Source organism: Dermacentor variabilis, chromosome 2 (genome assembly GCF_050947875.1).
Source record: "Dermacentor variabilis isolate Ectoservices chromosome 2, ASM5094787v1, whole genome shotgun sequence".
NCBI classification, from domain to species: Eukaryota; Metazoa; Arthropoda; class Arachnida; order Ixodida; family Ixodidae; genus Dermacentor; species Dermacentor variabilis.
Genome location: NC_134569.1, coordinates 195,931,567 through 195,947,145, shown reverse-complemented (window position 1 = coordinate 195,947,145; position 15,579 = coordinate 195,931,567).

The following is a 15,579-nucleotide window of genomic DNA, read 5'->3' as shown; positions in this document are numbered from 1 at the left end:
AATACACTTTCAATTTAAAACTGCAGCGAGAAGTTCTGAGATACAGAGGTTTTGTTTTAATGTATTTACTTCAACACACTACACCACTATTGGTCTATGACAGGAGTGGGAAGGGAAACAAACTATAAATGAGCTGGAATACGTAACAAACTGAGACGAAAACGAAAATATTGTAACGAACAATTAAGGGAGTCCAGACACAACTATTTATTGTGGGATAACTTGTGCCCTGGGGGTAAATAAAAAGGACTGCCGCGTTCTGAACAGGAGATCAAGAATGCCTTCTTCTTCTGTCTCGAGCGTCGCTTCACCTCGTCTTCTTGTAGACGCTGACAACGGCCATCTACGATGCAAGTGCGCGCGGCGAAAACACCTGCCATCATTTCGTCGTATTTTTCTCCAATACGCCGTTGTCCTCTTGAGGGGGCGCATGAACCTGCGCGCCTTGTTTAAATATGTTTGTGCCATGTATCATAATCCCCCCCCCCCCAAAACGCATCGTCCCGATGCGTACAGCGGCTAAATTGTTCACAGGCTGTTGTCCATACTAAAGTGGTATATGGCACAGAATGGATGTTCGGTCGAATATTCACTGCCTGCCATAATATGGCTTCAGTCTGACCACATGTACAGTTTCTGTGCGACGCCGGCATCGTGATGAGCTCACTTGTCCTTCTGGCGTAACTTCGTAGTTCAGGGGACTGATGCGGCGAAGTACTCGGTAAGGGCCGAAATAACAGCGTAAAAGCTTTTCGGACAGGCCGCGCGTCCGCACGGGAGTCCACACCCATACTCTGTCGCCTGGGGGATACTCCACTTCCCTTCGCCGCAGGTTGTATCGGTCCGCGTCGATGCGCTGCCTTCGTTGAATGCGATGTCGCGCCATCTGACGTGCTTCTTCGGCTCTCTGTGTAAAGTCGCTGATGTCAGGGTTATGTTATGTACTGTCGCTGACAGGGAAACATTGCATCCAAGGGTGTAGTAACTGTTCGACCAAAAACGAGCTGGAATGGCGTTACCTGAGTGGTCTCTTGCAATGCGGTATTGTAGGCGAATGTTGCATAGGGTAGTATCTTGTCCCATGTACGGTGCTCTAAGTCTACGTAAATTGACACCATATCGGTGAGCGTCCTGTTCAATCTCTTGGTTAGCCCATTTGTTTGAGGGTGATAGGCAGTTGTTTTCCTGTGGCTGGTATGAGTCAGTTTCATAATGGATTGCGTCAAATCGGCTGCGAACGAAGTTCCTCGGTCCGTGATAACAATTGCAGGGGCACCGTGTCGTAATCCTATCTTGGTGACAAACAATTCAGCCACTTCGACAGCCGTTGCACTGATGAGAGAGGATGTCTCGGCATATCGGGTTAGGTAATCCGTGGCTACTAGAATCCATCGTTTGCCTGATGACGATGTCGGAAAGGGACCGAGCAAGTCCATTCCTACTTGTTCGAACGGGACTCCTGGGGGTTATATTGGTTGAAGGAGGCCTGCGGATTTTAATGGAGGCGTTTTGCATCTTTGGCAATCCCGACATGTTCGTACAAAATGCTGTACTGAAGTCAACAGCTTTGGCCAGTAGTACTTAGCATGAAATCGGGCGAACGTTCGGCTCACTCCGAGGTGTCCTGCTGATGGGTCATCGTGACAGGCTTCCACTATTTCGGACCGCAAAACCGAAGGAACTACGAGTAGAAATTTCTCCATGCTGTGATCAAAATTTCTTTTGTACAGGACACCATTTCTCATCACATACGATGACAATCCCCGGCAGAAAACTCGCGGAACATGGACGGGGTGTCCCTCAAGATGCCTGATGAGTAGGAGCAACTCGGCGTCAGACTGTTGGTGTTCGGCTATCTCAGATGTGGTCATGGCTCCAAGAAACAGAAAGTCGTGTCCATCTTTCACAGGGGCAGATTCGACCGGCGAACGCGATAAACAATCAGCGTCACTGTGCTTCCGACCTGACTTGTACACGACCGTTATGTCGTATTCCTGCAGCCTGAGACTCCATCTAGCAAGTCGTCCAGAAGGATCTTTCAGGTTTGCAAGCCAGCACAATGAGTGATGGTCGCTGATTGCTCGGAACGGTCTACCGTATAAGTATGGTCGGAATTTTCCTATGGCCCATATTACTGCGACACATTCTTTTTCGGTGGCTGAATAGTTGGTTTCAGCCCTCGAAAGAGTGCGGCTGGCGTATGCAATCACTCTTCCTCTCCGTTTCGCCATTGAACGAGGACGGCACCGAGTCCTAAATTGCTGGCGTCTGTGTGGATGTCTGTTTCCGCTTCCTCATCATAGTGCGCAAGGACCGGGTTGTTTTGAAGTCGCCGTCGTAGCTCATTGAATACATCGTCTTGTTCACTTTGCCAGACGAAAGGCATATCTTCTTTCGTTAATCGCGTTAATGGCTCGGCAATCTTTGAAACATTTTCGACGAAACGCCTGTAGTAGGCACAAAGTCCTAGGAATCGCCTAATGGCCTTTTTATCAGTTGGTCTAGGAAACTTTTCTACTGCTGCGGTCTTCTCAGGGTCAGGACGGATGCCTTCGGACCTAATCACATGGCCGAGGAAAAGGAGCTCATGGAAGCGGAGGTGACATTCTTGTGGCTTTATCGTCAGCCCTGCTGAACTAGTAGCTTTGAGCACAGTCCTTAGTCATTCCACATGCTGAACAAAGGTGGTAGAAAAAATCACGACGTCGTCAAGATAAACCAGACAGGACTGTCACTTTAACCCGGAGAGCACAGTGTCCATCATCCGCTGAAAGGTGGCAGGTGCGGAACAGAGGCCGAACGTAAGTACCTTGAATTCGTATAGTCTGTCAGGTGTGACGAATACTGTCTTCTCACGATCTCGTTCGTCCACTTCTATTTGCCAGTATCCGCTTTTGAGGTCGAGACAGGAAAAGAATTTCGCATCCCGTAGTCTATCGAGGGTGTCATCGATCCTCGGAAGGGGATAGACATCCCGCTTTGTGACGACGTTTAGCTTACGATAATCAACGCACAAACGCAAGGTCTGATCCGTTTTCTTTACCAACACCACAGGCGAAGCCCACGGGCTGGTCGATGGTTGAATTACGTCGTCTCTAAGCATTTCTTCGACTTGTTTGCTGATGATCTCTCTCTCCTTCGGTGACAATCGGTAGGGATGCTGGCAAATAGGCCTCACAGCTTCGTCGACAATGATACGGTGTTTGGCGATGGATGTTCTCTGGACTTTCGATGTCGTTGAGAAACACGAGGCGAATTCTCGTACAAGGTTCTCTATTTGCTGCTTCTGGCTCGGTGATAGTGCTGCTTCGATGTTGGCAGATGCGAGTATGGAGTCTACGTTGTCAGCATTCAGTAGTGCAGCATCGGAAGGGCTCAAATCCGCAATCTGTTTATAAGCATTAAGGCGGACAATGACAGTTGCCTTCGCAACATGTTGGACTTCATTTCTAAAATTAGTCAGGAAGACATTCGAACACCCGTCACGCAGCTGAAGCAGACCACTTGCCATACAGATTCCTTTTTCGAGTAAGAGTCCTGTGTTACTGTCTGCTATTCCTTCATAGTCGCTGAATACGGTGCTTCTTACGGGGACAGCTATGCTGGATCTTGGGGGTATCATGACGTCGTCGTCTATAATCTGAAGAGCATCAAATTGTTCTTCATACTCGAATGTCGCGATGGCGTGCTTCGTTGAGAACGACACACAGGATTCCTGCAAGTTGATAACTGCACCGTTCGCCTGCAAAAAGTCCATTCCAATAATTAAATCCCTTGAACATTCTGACCGCACAATGAAACTGGCGACGTATCTAAGGCCGCGTATTCCGATTCCAGAAGTGCACCTGCCCACCGGGTTGATAAGGTGTCCTCCGGCGGTTCGAATCTACGGGCCTCTCCAAGGAGTCAGCACTTTTTTCAGTCTTCTGGCAAGCACTTTACTCATAACGGAATGGTCTGCGCCTGTGTCTACTAAAGCAGTAATTTCGCAGCCGTCTATAAACGTACATAAATCTGAAGCAACGTCACTTTTTTCGCTACTGCTCTCGCGTCCGTCGTTCAGCGCTGGAGGCTCCGTTCTTGCGTCGACAGCGGCCTCCCTTCCACAGGTCGCCGGTATTAGTTTTCCCGACGTAGGCTTTGGGGGCGTCGCCTTGGAAAGCTTGATGATGGACGCGGGCTCGGTGATCGATACCTCAGCGGCCCTGTTGACCGAGGTTGATGTAGCTGTGAAGTCTGCGGACTTTGGCGCGTTGACAAATACTCCTGGATCTCGAAAGCGCGTTCACCGTTTCTTGGGCAAGGAGCATTTACCGGAAATCCCCGAAGTCCCGCTCTGCGGTATTCGCACATCCTGTAGAGATGACAAGCTTCGCGGCAGTGGTAGCACAGTGGGATTCTATCAGGAGTGCGCCATATGTCAGCCTTCCGGAATCGCGTCTCCGGCGGAGACGGCAAGAACCGAGGTTCGGGTACATGCGCAGTTGCCGCGATGAGAGAACGTCCTGGAGATCACCTGAGTACCTCGGCGTACGATACCGTCGGCCGTACCGGTGACGACTCTTGCGGCTGTGCTGGCGGGTGATGTTCGCGGACTGCTTGTCTCACTTCTTCGCGAACCTCTTCAGCTAACGAAGAGACCGCTGTGGGGCATTTGTTCAGCTGTTGCCTCTGGAGCTCTTCTCGAACCACAGATCTTATGAGTTCTCGTAAGACCTCGACGCTGTTCCCGAACATTGCCGACATCATATCCATGCAGGCGACGTTGATATCGCGGTTGTAGAGTCTCGCACGCTGTTGAAGAGTCCTTTCCATAGTTGTCGCCTCGGAGCGGAATTCGGCGACTGTGCGTGGAGGGCTCCGAACCAAACCGGCAAAAAGCTCCTGCTTCACACCGCGCATCAGGTGCCGAAGCTTCTTGTCCTCGTTCATGCTCAGACAGGCCCGTCGGAATAAGCGGGACATATCTTCGATATACATTGCCACGCTTTCGTTGTTTCGTTGGCTTCTTGCTGGCAAAGCGGCTTCAGCTTTTTCCCGGCGGCCTGTGCTCGGATACGTGGCCAACAGCTCCCGTCGGAAGTCATCCCACGACCTGAGGGCAGCTTCATGGTTTTCAAACCACGGTCGCGCACAGTCTTGCAACGCGAAGTAAACGTTGCGGAGCTTCCGGTTTTCGTCCCATTCATTGTAGTCAGCGACGCGCTCGAAGCTTTCCAACCAGTCCTCGGCGTCTTCGAAGGTATCACCGTGAAGGCTCCGGCGTCCGCGGCTGATCGACGACGATGCGGGTTGAGGCTGTCTGGGATGTCATTTCAGGATTGTCTGCTGCTGCTATTATAGTTTGTTCCGGCAAAAGAGGAAACTCAGGTGGCTCACCACGCAGGCGACGGCTCGTGCGCTGGTGGACAGGCGTGAACTCTTTGGGTCTGAGATGGCGTGGTTCCGGGCTGCTTTCTTCAACTCGAATTGGGCTGCGAATCATTACCCCGCACCTCCACCAGAATTGTAACGAACAATTCAGGGAGGAGGAGGAAAGAGAAAAGAAGAAGGCAGGGAGGTTAACCAGAATAACGTCCGGTTGGCTACCCTACACCGGGGGAATGGGAAAGGGGAAAGCAAAGATCACAGGGAGAGAGAGGAGGGAAGGAAAGGATGAAATTGTGGCAAGTTCGCTGACGCGTGCGGTTTTACAGAAATTGCCTTAATAGTCACAGGTGGTCGCACAAACCCGTCGTCCTTAAGAAACACAGAAGTGCCTTCACCGCTTTATGGGCCGATGGGCGATGGGGGCGGTGTTCCAGCAGCAGCTGCACAGAAAGCGGCCGATTGTCCAGTTTTTGGAAAGCTTTGGCAAGTTCTTGTCGCTCTAGAGCATATCTTGGACAGTGGCACAGCAGGTGGTCGATGTTTTCTTCGGTGCCACAGACCTCGCATGCTGCACTGTCAGTCACCCCAATTAATGTAGAGTATGCCTTTGTGAAGGCCACTCCTAACCAAAGGCGACAGAGAAGCGTAGCTTCACGTCGAGGAAGTCCGGGTGGAGGTCGAAGCTGCAGGGAGGGGTTTAGTCGATGTAGTCGTGTAAGTCGTAAGTTTTGCGAGTTCCAGTCGGCCACTGTGAGGCTACGTGCCAGGTGTCGAAGCTGCCTTGCAGCGTCAGTCCTCGAAAGCGGAATCGGAATGCTGTACTCTTCTTGATGAGCTGTGCGAGCAGCGTTATCGGCGGACTCATTGCCACTGATTCCACAGTGGCCAGGTACCCACTGAAAAACGACTTCGTGGCCTTTTTGTTGGACATCGTGGTGAAGTTTCACGACTTCGTATGTCAATTGGTCATGACATCCGTGTCGGAGAACTGACTGCGTGCACTGTAATGCCGGTTTTGAATCACAGAACACAGCCCATTTTCTGGGTCTTTCCGAATCAATGAATTCCAGTGCTCGACGCAGGGCTGTTAGTTCTGCCGCCGTTGAGGTCGTGACATGCGATGTCCTGAACCGCAGTGTCAGTCCTCGCGTTGGTATAACCACGGCACCACCAGAACTGCACGACGTAGTCGATCCGTCGGTATAGATGTGCACGTGGTTGCTGTACTTTTCATGCAGAAGAAGTAAGCTCAGCTGTTTTAGAGCAGGGGCCGGTAGATCTGTCTTCTTCTGTAGTCCTGGAATCGTTATCTCAACTTGTGGACGGCTCAAACACCACGGAGGAAACGCTGGCTTGGCCGCCGGGGCGTACCCTGAGGTAAACGACGCACGATGTGCACTGACAATACCGCTAAATGTCGAGCAGGGCCTTGCAGCAGTGAGGCTCGCCAAGTGGTGGGAAGGGGTCCTAGCATAATGCCTGAGATGCATACGCATTGTCTCAACGGCAATGTGCGTCGTGATCGGGTAATCCTGCGCTAGGGCAATGGTTTCAGCCGTTGATGCACTGCGTGGTAAGCCAAGACCTATCTTAAGGGCTTGGGCTTGAATAAATTCAGGGAGTCTAGACACAACTATTTATTGTGGGCTAACTTGTGCCCTGGGGGTAAATAAAAAGGACTGCCGCGTTCTGAACAGATCAAGAATGCCTTTTTCTTCTTTCTCGAGCGTCGCTTCACCTCTTCTTCTTCTTGTAGACGCTGACAACGGCCATCTACGATGCAAGTACGTGCGGCGAAAACACACGCCATCATTTCGTTGCCTTTTTCTCCAATACGCCGTTGTCCTCTTGAGGGGGCGCATGAACCTGCGCGCGTTGTTTAAATATGTTTCTGCTTTGTATCAATATGTTACCCATATTTTAAAAGCGAAACTGCAAACATTTCTGTAAAAATATACAATAAAAAACAGGAAAACAAGACCACCTACAGGAAGGCTCGAGACGTTACTATTAGGTGGTTTCTTCCACAAAACCCACCGCAGTTGCTTAGTGGCTATTCGCTTTGACTGCTCAGCAAGAGGTCGTATTTCGATAGGGGCGAAATGCGGCGAAAAAGAACCATGTACTTTGATTTAGGTGCCCGTTAAAGAACCCCAGGTGGTCCAAACTTCCGGAGTACCTCACTACGGCGTGCTTTATAATGAGATCCTGGTTTTGGGACGTAAAACCACATGATTTAATTATAAGTTTTTTTAACAATAAAGTATGTCAACGACAAGGGACGAGTTGAACCGAATAACGAGTTCCAGATGTCTTCGGAAAGAAAGAAAAACTATATTTGAAGATATTTGTGTTGAGCTACAAGGAAGTTATATTCAGGTCATGATAAGGGCGATGAGTAGAGGAGCAACTTGTGAAACTTGAATATTTTCTGTCAGGGAAAGGATCCTTTGGATAATATCTGAGCGCAGTAATTTGCAGGATCAAACAATTCATGAGCCACTCCACTCTGCGAAGGTGAACGGCCAGCGAAGCTTTTCAGCGCACGTCACAGGGGGGACCCAGAATATTGAACAAAGGTACGAAAAGATTTATTGTCCTAATATGTGGTCATCGTGGCGATAGAGGTAGAAACAAACATTCGAGTATCACCTCCGTTATTATATGTGTCTGTCACGTAAGACAATGAATGGCTCATACTCCCGTTAACGCGGTCTCGCCATTACGCCCAGAGAAGGGAAATTCTTCGCTGGAATGATGAGCGGCAACGAAACCAGCTGTGCAAGAAGCTGGCGCTCCAGCTTACTGATAATTATAATTGGTAGTGATAGTTTGATAGAGATAGATATCAGCTGATAGCTGATAAGGACAGTTTTTGCACAACGGAGCCAGCTGTAGGAGATGACGAACGCGCGAGCAGTGGCACAACCGCTTTTGCGTGGTTGGCTCCGACACTTTTTGGGAGGCTTTTTTGAAAAAGCAGTACGAAAGTTTTTTTCGACCCCTTGTGCGTGGGGAACTCTTTCATCCAATGTGTGACAAGGGTAGTTCGAGGGCGCGGTATATATCCCCGACCCCACAAGGGTATGTGCCATTGAGCTTGATCCCTTTCCGCACATTCGCCATGATCGGCCGGCACGATGATTTCTTTTTGTTAACATCTCGGGAGAAGGGGGGGGGGAGGGCACATTCCTTACAGATAGTAGGGACAGACAGCTTCATTGTAAAATGCCAGAGCAAAAAAAGCGATCGTAAGTTTAGATTCGAGAGCAGAGTTCTCCCAAAACTGTCAATCGTATCTATGGAAGACGGAACGATTTGTTTTTCATTGTAGCCGTCCGAGCACATCGATTTCAAGGTCCACTGAAGATTGTAGACCGCTGCAGCATGCATTAGTGTTGGGTGGTGTAAGGATTTCTGCAACTGCCGTTTAGTTTCTCTACGGGGGTTAGTGAATTGGCGACAAAGATAAGTGAACGTTTCGAAAGCTTTATCAGAAATAGGGTTGGTGCGACTTTGCCACGTAAAGTTGGTTGTAAAGATGACACCTAATTATTTAAGTAATTATATTCTCTTAAGCCACACTATATTACAGTAATTATCAAAACGCAATGGCGGTGGGAGAATAATCGCGCACTTTACAACAGCCCTACTTATAGACGCCGGGATGACCAAATCATGCAGATCCCTGCGTACATCTTGAAACATATGTATATAAAATATTAAAGAAACAAGACCGCGGAAAGGGAGGCTCAAAAGAATATTCTATGCGGAGGTTAACTAAATGCTATAAAACTGGCAACCTGAAGCTACGGCGGCTTTTATTCTTTTTTAAAGAAAGTGTACGATCACGCAAGGTTTCTGCTTAACCCTACACACCATGCAGTTCATATGTCTACATCATGCCGCATTTTATAGCCGCATTTTATAGCCCATTTTTAAGGCGCCCATTTCTGTGCTGAGCGTCGGCGTGTCTCTGTTTTCCTCATAACCGTGCGAACGAGCAGAGCGAATGATGAAAGAGCGAATGCGGAGTGTAGCGGCTGATGAAAGACGGCGATAGTGAAGAGAGCGCGAGAAAGAAAACGGAGGAGGAGGGTATGGCGAAAGCGTGTGGACAAAATAGTGGTAGCCAACAAGTCGAGCTCTGCGGCGACGATGGCTACGAGATGGTGCCAGAGTGACGCGCGTTAGGCACATGGAAACGAAGCGTTGCATGAGCGGAGGTCTATCTGCGGTGGCTACCGTGAATCACACCCAAGCGTCACCGCTGCCTACGCCGTCTTCCGATTAGCGACGCGGTCGCCTCGCAGTTCAATCCGTTTGCAACTTGCCGCACGAGACAGATTGTCTGCGCCAATGTTCTCTTCCTAACATAAACCGTGTACCTGTACAGGATGATTCAGCTAACGTGGGACAAGGTTTAAAAAAGACACATAGGCACTGCGCCTGTCGAATTGGTGCAGAATTGTTCTGAGCCAAACGGAGCAAGTCACAATATTTCTTTTCCAATATGTCAAGCTCGGTAAATAAGAAAGATTGCTTAAGTAACATTTTAAATATTAAGTATAGCGAAAAATCATCTATACAGAAGTTGTAGCGCCTGTTCAGAAAGATCGGATTATTTCATCTATGCTAAGATAGCTGCCTCGTTTACCTTATTTCCGGCCTTTCTTTAAACTGCGCGAAATTTAAAAAAAGAATACCACGTGACTGCCGGCTAACATGGCGCGCTTTTAGTGCCCTCAACTCTAAGCTCAACGAATTAGCAGATGTTGCTCGGCGCACAGAGATCGATGGAACCGGCTGTCGCTGACTGCGACAGTCGTTAAGTGACAAAAGGGGCTTAGCATATTAACAACAATATTCTTCAACTAAAAAGCGCACGCCACATGCGAACGCGATATGGGAGCTGAAGCAGCATGGCTTATAGTTCATATCTCCGTTTTTCATCACGCTGTCAGCCTCGCCCCCTCCATCGTGTCTCTTGATTGGTCCCAAAAGAAAAGGAAAAACGCATGTGCTGCGTGAAATGCTGTTTTCGGTCCTATATCGCATTCGCACGTGGCGGCCGCTGTTTCATCCATTTTTTTTCCTTCAAACGGTACGCCTCTTTTATCACTTAACGTCTACAGCAGTCATCGACAACCTGTTCAATCGATCCCTGTGCTAGGAGCAGCCTTTGCTAAATCGTTCAACTTACATTTGAGAGCACTGAAAGCGCGGCGCGTTAGCCGGCAATCTCGCGTATGTTTTAAATTTCGCGCACATTAAGCAAAGGCTGCCAAAAAATTAGCGTTGACAGTGATCTTAACATAGACGAAATAATGCGATCTTTCTTAACAAGCGCTACAACTTCTGTATCGAAAATCTTTCGCTAGAGTGAATATTTAAATTGTTATTTAAACGACCTTTCGTATTTACCTAGCTTGGCGTATTGGAAAACAAATATTGTGACGTGCTCCGTTTGGCTCCGAGCAATACTGTGCCAATTCGACACGCGTAGCGCCTACGTTATTTTTTTTTAATACTTGGCCCAAGTTAGCTAAAAATATCTGTATATATATAATAGGAGGGCGAATCTGAAAGTCTTCGCCTCTATTTTTCTAGGCAAATTATTTCTGTAAATGCTAGGCTGCTCCTAGCACAGGGATCGATTGAACAGGTTGTCGATGACTGCTGTAGACGTTAAGTGATAAAACAACATCTTCCTTCCTAGCGGTGGGCCCTTTTTGCATCGGCCGGTAGTTCCGCGGCACGGCGTTGCTGTAACTTTTCGCAGATGGCGCTTCCACTTCACACATCCGCAGCGTACGCGCTACGAAGTGTGATTGGTTTTCTATGGAGCAAGGCGCGAACGCCCATCAAAATTCGCAGAGGAATGCACCCCACGTATGGAGAAAGACGTCTCGCTTTGAGAAGTGTGAGGTGGTGGTGTTGTGAGTTCGAAAAAGGTCGTGAAGATTTGCATCACAATGAGCGCTCAGCGAGGTCGCGTTAAGACGAATTCTACAACATGGCCATATAAAATTTCGCTGGAGGTCGCGCTGGTACCTCTTTTTTTCAAGTTCATGACGCGCGAACTGGCCCATGAGCTTGCGCTAATGCACCTCAAATTCAGTGCTGCGATGGAACAAGTTTCTGAATGGGTGTGGTGGTTATGTCGAAAGATAGCGTAAGGTACGTAGAACAGTACGTATATTTCTAATTACCTGTATGCACCTTGTTTTGGCTAATAAAAATAGGAGCAAATACTTTCTGATTCGCCCTCGTACAACATACTTACATGCGAAATGGAAACAAGTATTGAGATGCACTGAAATTTCGCATTAGGGATTATTGTGTTCGTTTGTGAGTTTTTTTTGATTACCTACTGGACTGTCTGCATGCTGTTCCTGAATGCAAACACCCCTTCATGCAAATGCCTACTGCGAGTCGTCGAGGATAAGGCTGAGGTTAAGGTGAAGCGTGATGCTTGTCAAGGAAAGAACAGCAAGGAGGCTTGCGTGGAGAAAAACGCACAGCCCGAATACAGTCGTATGTTTGAATATTATTCATCCATTTGACTTTTGAGGCTTTGGTGTAATGGAAACTCGAGAGCACACATGAGCCAAGCTACGTGACTTCTGCGGTGGTTCGTCACACACACAAAAAAACGAAGTCTTATGAAGAACAAATCGAAGTTGCTATTCAAGAATGGATTAGGATGCATTAATTTGTGGTACTATGCTGCAGTATGCGTTATTCGTGGCAGCCGAAAAACTACTGTGCCTGACCCGTACGCGGGAGCCGACCGTACTTCTAGTACCACTTCCTCAAAAATCAGTTGAAACCCCGCGCAGCGTCTCAAGCCACTAACTGGCAAGAGACAGGAATGTGAGAACGCTCCCCTCACCATCCTACCAACGTAGGGTGCCGCCAGCACTGTAACGTACTGGTAAACACATTGCGGTTTTTACCAGTGCTAGACTGATTAACTTTTGATCGGCCGGCTAAAACGGTTAGACAGTCACAAGAAATCGCGGTTAGTTCCCAGTGAAAGCTAAAGAAATTAAAGAATTAAGGAATTGGACGTTAATCCTATCGCATTCGCAACTCATAAGAAATATTTAGATGCGCTCAGATTTTTTTCACGTATATCGGCTTTTCCACAGGTAAAGATTTATTCGAACTATAAAAAGTGCTCTCATGAAAATGTTGCCCTGATATGCTGGCACTTGCAGAGAGGAGGAGGAGATAAACTTTATTATAGAAGAGGTCTTAGGCGGGGGTTGGGGTGACGTTCCCCTCCCCGCAGTGGGCTCCTCTTCTAGGCCGGACGCCAGGTGGCCGACCGACGATGTCGTTCGGCGACCTCTTCGGCCCGCTCCGTGACTCGGAGTTGAACCTCCGGGTGCGAGCTGAGCAGCGCGGCCTCCCACTGCAATTGGGTAGAGAGCTGCAGACTGTTCGACGGCTTGTCTTGATTACATGAGTATAGGATGTGTGGTGTGTCTGCCTTATGGTGCCCACAGAGAGAACAGACGGGGCTGAACTGCTCTGGGAACCATATGGAGAAAGAGTGTGTGACTTGCAGAGTCGAAAAGGCGCCATTTTCGGCAGTCCTTTAAGAAGCACGGCTCGCACCTTGCTCTACTTGCAGCCGGTAGCAAACAGAAAACGGAATATCAACAAAGACAGTGCGGTAGCGCCATCTTCTAAGCAAGAAGAAAACCACTGTGCCATTTATGCCACCTCCGAGATCGGGGTGTGCAAGAAAAATTGTGCTTCACGAGTGCGGTTATGCCGATACGAAACCCCCACGTGATGTTATGGCCCATTGCCGAGCATCATACGTGTTAACATAGCGATAGAATAATGACTTACAACAAAACCCACATACTAACTACCAACGACTACTAACGTTGACTTTTTGGGCATTATAGCTGCGGTTTTGAAATTTAAATATGCTTGTTTTAATGGCTTCTGATACAACTACGTACACACGGTGCCGGGGGCTTTTTTTCCGTAATATTATTATTTGCTAGAGCAGGGCACAAGTTTGATGCGGTAAGATATGCTGCCTATACGCCGTGGTGGCTTAGCGGCTATAATCGGTGAGCTGCACAACTCAAGATGGCGCTATTGATTGACGGCCCAAAGAGCCGTATTCCGATGGAGTCGGAACGCTAGAAGCGCTTACGTACCCCGCTTTTTGCATGCTCGTTAACGCTTTGCGACGCTGTGTGAACAGTTGTGTACGTTCTACAAATGCGTTCCTTCAGTTAGATTCGTTAAGACATAGGCGTTTTGGTTAAATTTATCCGAATATTGTGATTCCTTTCTGGCAATCTATGCTTTTATTGCAGTGCCATTTGACTAAAGAAGAATTAACCCCATGTGTCGGCTCCTTTCGGGTGAGAGAAGCGACCAGTTCCACCACTATGTTGCCCCCTTCTCGTTTTAAGTGCAGTCCGAGGTCGTTGAAACGCCTGTATAGTTCACATATTGCAGTTCACGGCCACCTACGCACGTGAGATTCCGGAACTACGAGGTCAGAAGCGTTTAGAAATCATTCTATGTTGAGTAATATCATCACCGAATCGCAATAGCATAGTTTATACATGTCGTGTAAGTGCGGCAATGTTAAAGTCTGAGGTTGCAGTTGCCCAATGAAATAATGAGCATGCTCTGTTAGTTTTTCCTTTTTTCACTTTCATTAAAGGAGCACTTGTAGTTCCCCGTGTTTGTTTTCTCACCATTTTCCTATTTGTCCTCGCGTTTTCAAACGTTTCGCATTTTTAGTAGAATGAATATCAACAGCTGGATCGCCAGAATCCACTTCTCTGAAACAAAATTTGCAGCTTAGTATTTCCCAATGCAGTCTTACCAGCACGCCTCGCAATTAGGCTAACTATTTATGACACGACAGTAATCTGGGGTTGCTCGAGAAAAAAAAACACGATATGATTATAACGTTCAGCCTTGTGCCAGCGGAATAGCAGGCTTTGCCACTAACAGAAATCGGTTGCCGCGCGACGCATGGTATCTAGCACGATTGAATTTTCAGGAGCTTAGCGGCATTTAGAAGCCGCCGCTAGATACAGATATGCTAGAAGCAGAACATATAGAGTAACAATACCTGGAATTAATACTTTGGCTAAAATATTTACAGCTTTATTCACAATCGAGTGATTTTGCTCTGGTATTCAGATCTGTATAATTAAACTTAAAGTGGAGGGCTCTAAGGATTTTTATGCAAAATAAGGAGCATCACTAGCGGAGACAGAGGAACGTAAACGTTAGAAATACCAATGGACGTTCTTGTTGAAACGACAGCCAAAAACTTCTCTATTTAAATAAATTAAAGCCACGCGTTCTTTGCCTCCAATTTCAAGGTTTCGTCTTGGTCGGTCAGTAGGACGGTCGCACTGACTTGTACAAGTAGGGAACCGTTGATGGCGCATCAAGGCTACACAAGGCAAAACGACGTGTTTGCTACATCTGAAGACAGCCCCGGCGCTGCCCGCCTGAAAGCCAGAAAACGCGCAGGGATAAACAAGAGAAAAACAAAACAGGCGGGAATTTTGCGTGCGTTCTGGGCATTCCGGAACAAGGTCTTCCTTTTCGACTATTAATGTTCTGCGCACTGCCTCCGTTTAGCAACGGCGAACAGAGTGCCGCAAGACAATATTGCGGGACCCACTACAACGAATCTGAAATTGAAGGTAAGCCACGTGACGTTACCAAGAACGAGGAGAAGAGTACTTGTGGCGTCCATTTACTTCGTGCTTTATAAGCTAGACGGCCAGCGCTGACGCTCAATGCACGTTTCAGCCTCGACGTCCTGACAGTGAACCAGTGGCCGCTCTTAGTCTATCTGTAAACGGATGCAACTTCCCAGGGTATTCCTACAGGCATCATTAGCACAGCGCACAAGGCACCGTTCTGCCAACATGCTGCGAAAGGTAATGTACATGTCAACATTTTGGTGAAAAAATTTAGGAAAAGAGGTGGTGTTGTGCTTTATGACCAAAATAGTTGAATTAGTGTCCTGGGCTACCAAGTTCTGTCATGCCATTCCTTGATTTTGAAATATTTGTTGGCCGTTTTAAGCAAGGACCTAACTTCGTGGCAGCACAGCTGCAGATTGCGGATTATCATTATTTTGTTGTATACATTGAAGTTTAGGCATATACGCGCCATGATAGCTTAGTTGCTATGGTGTTG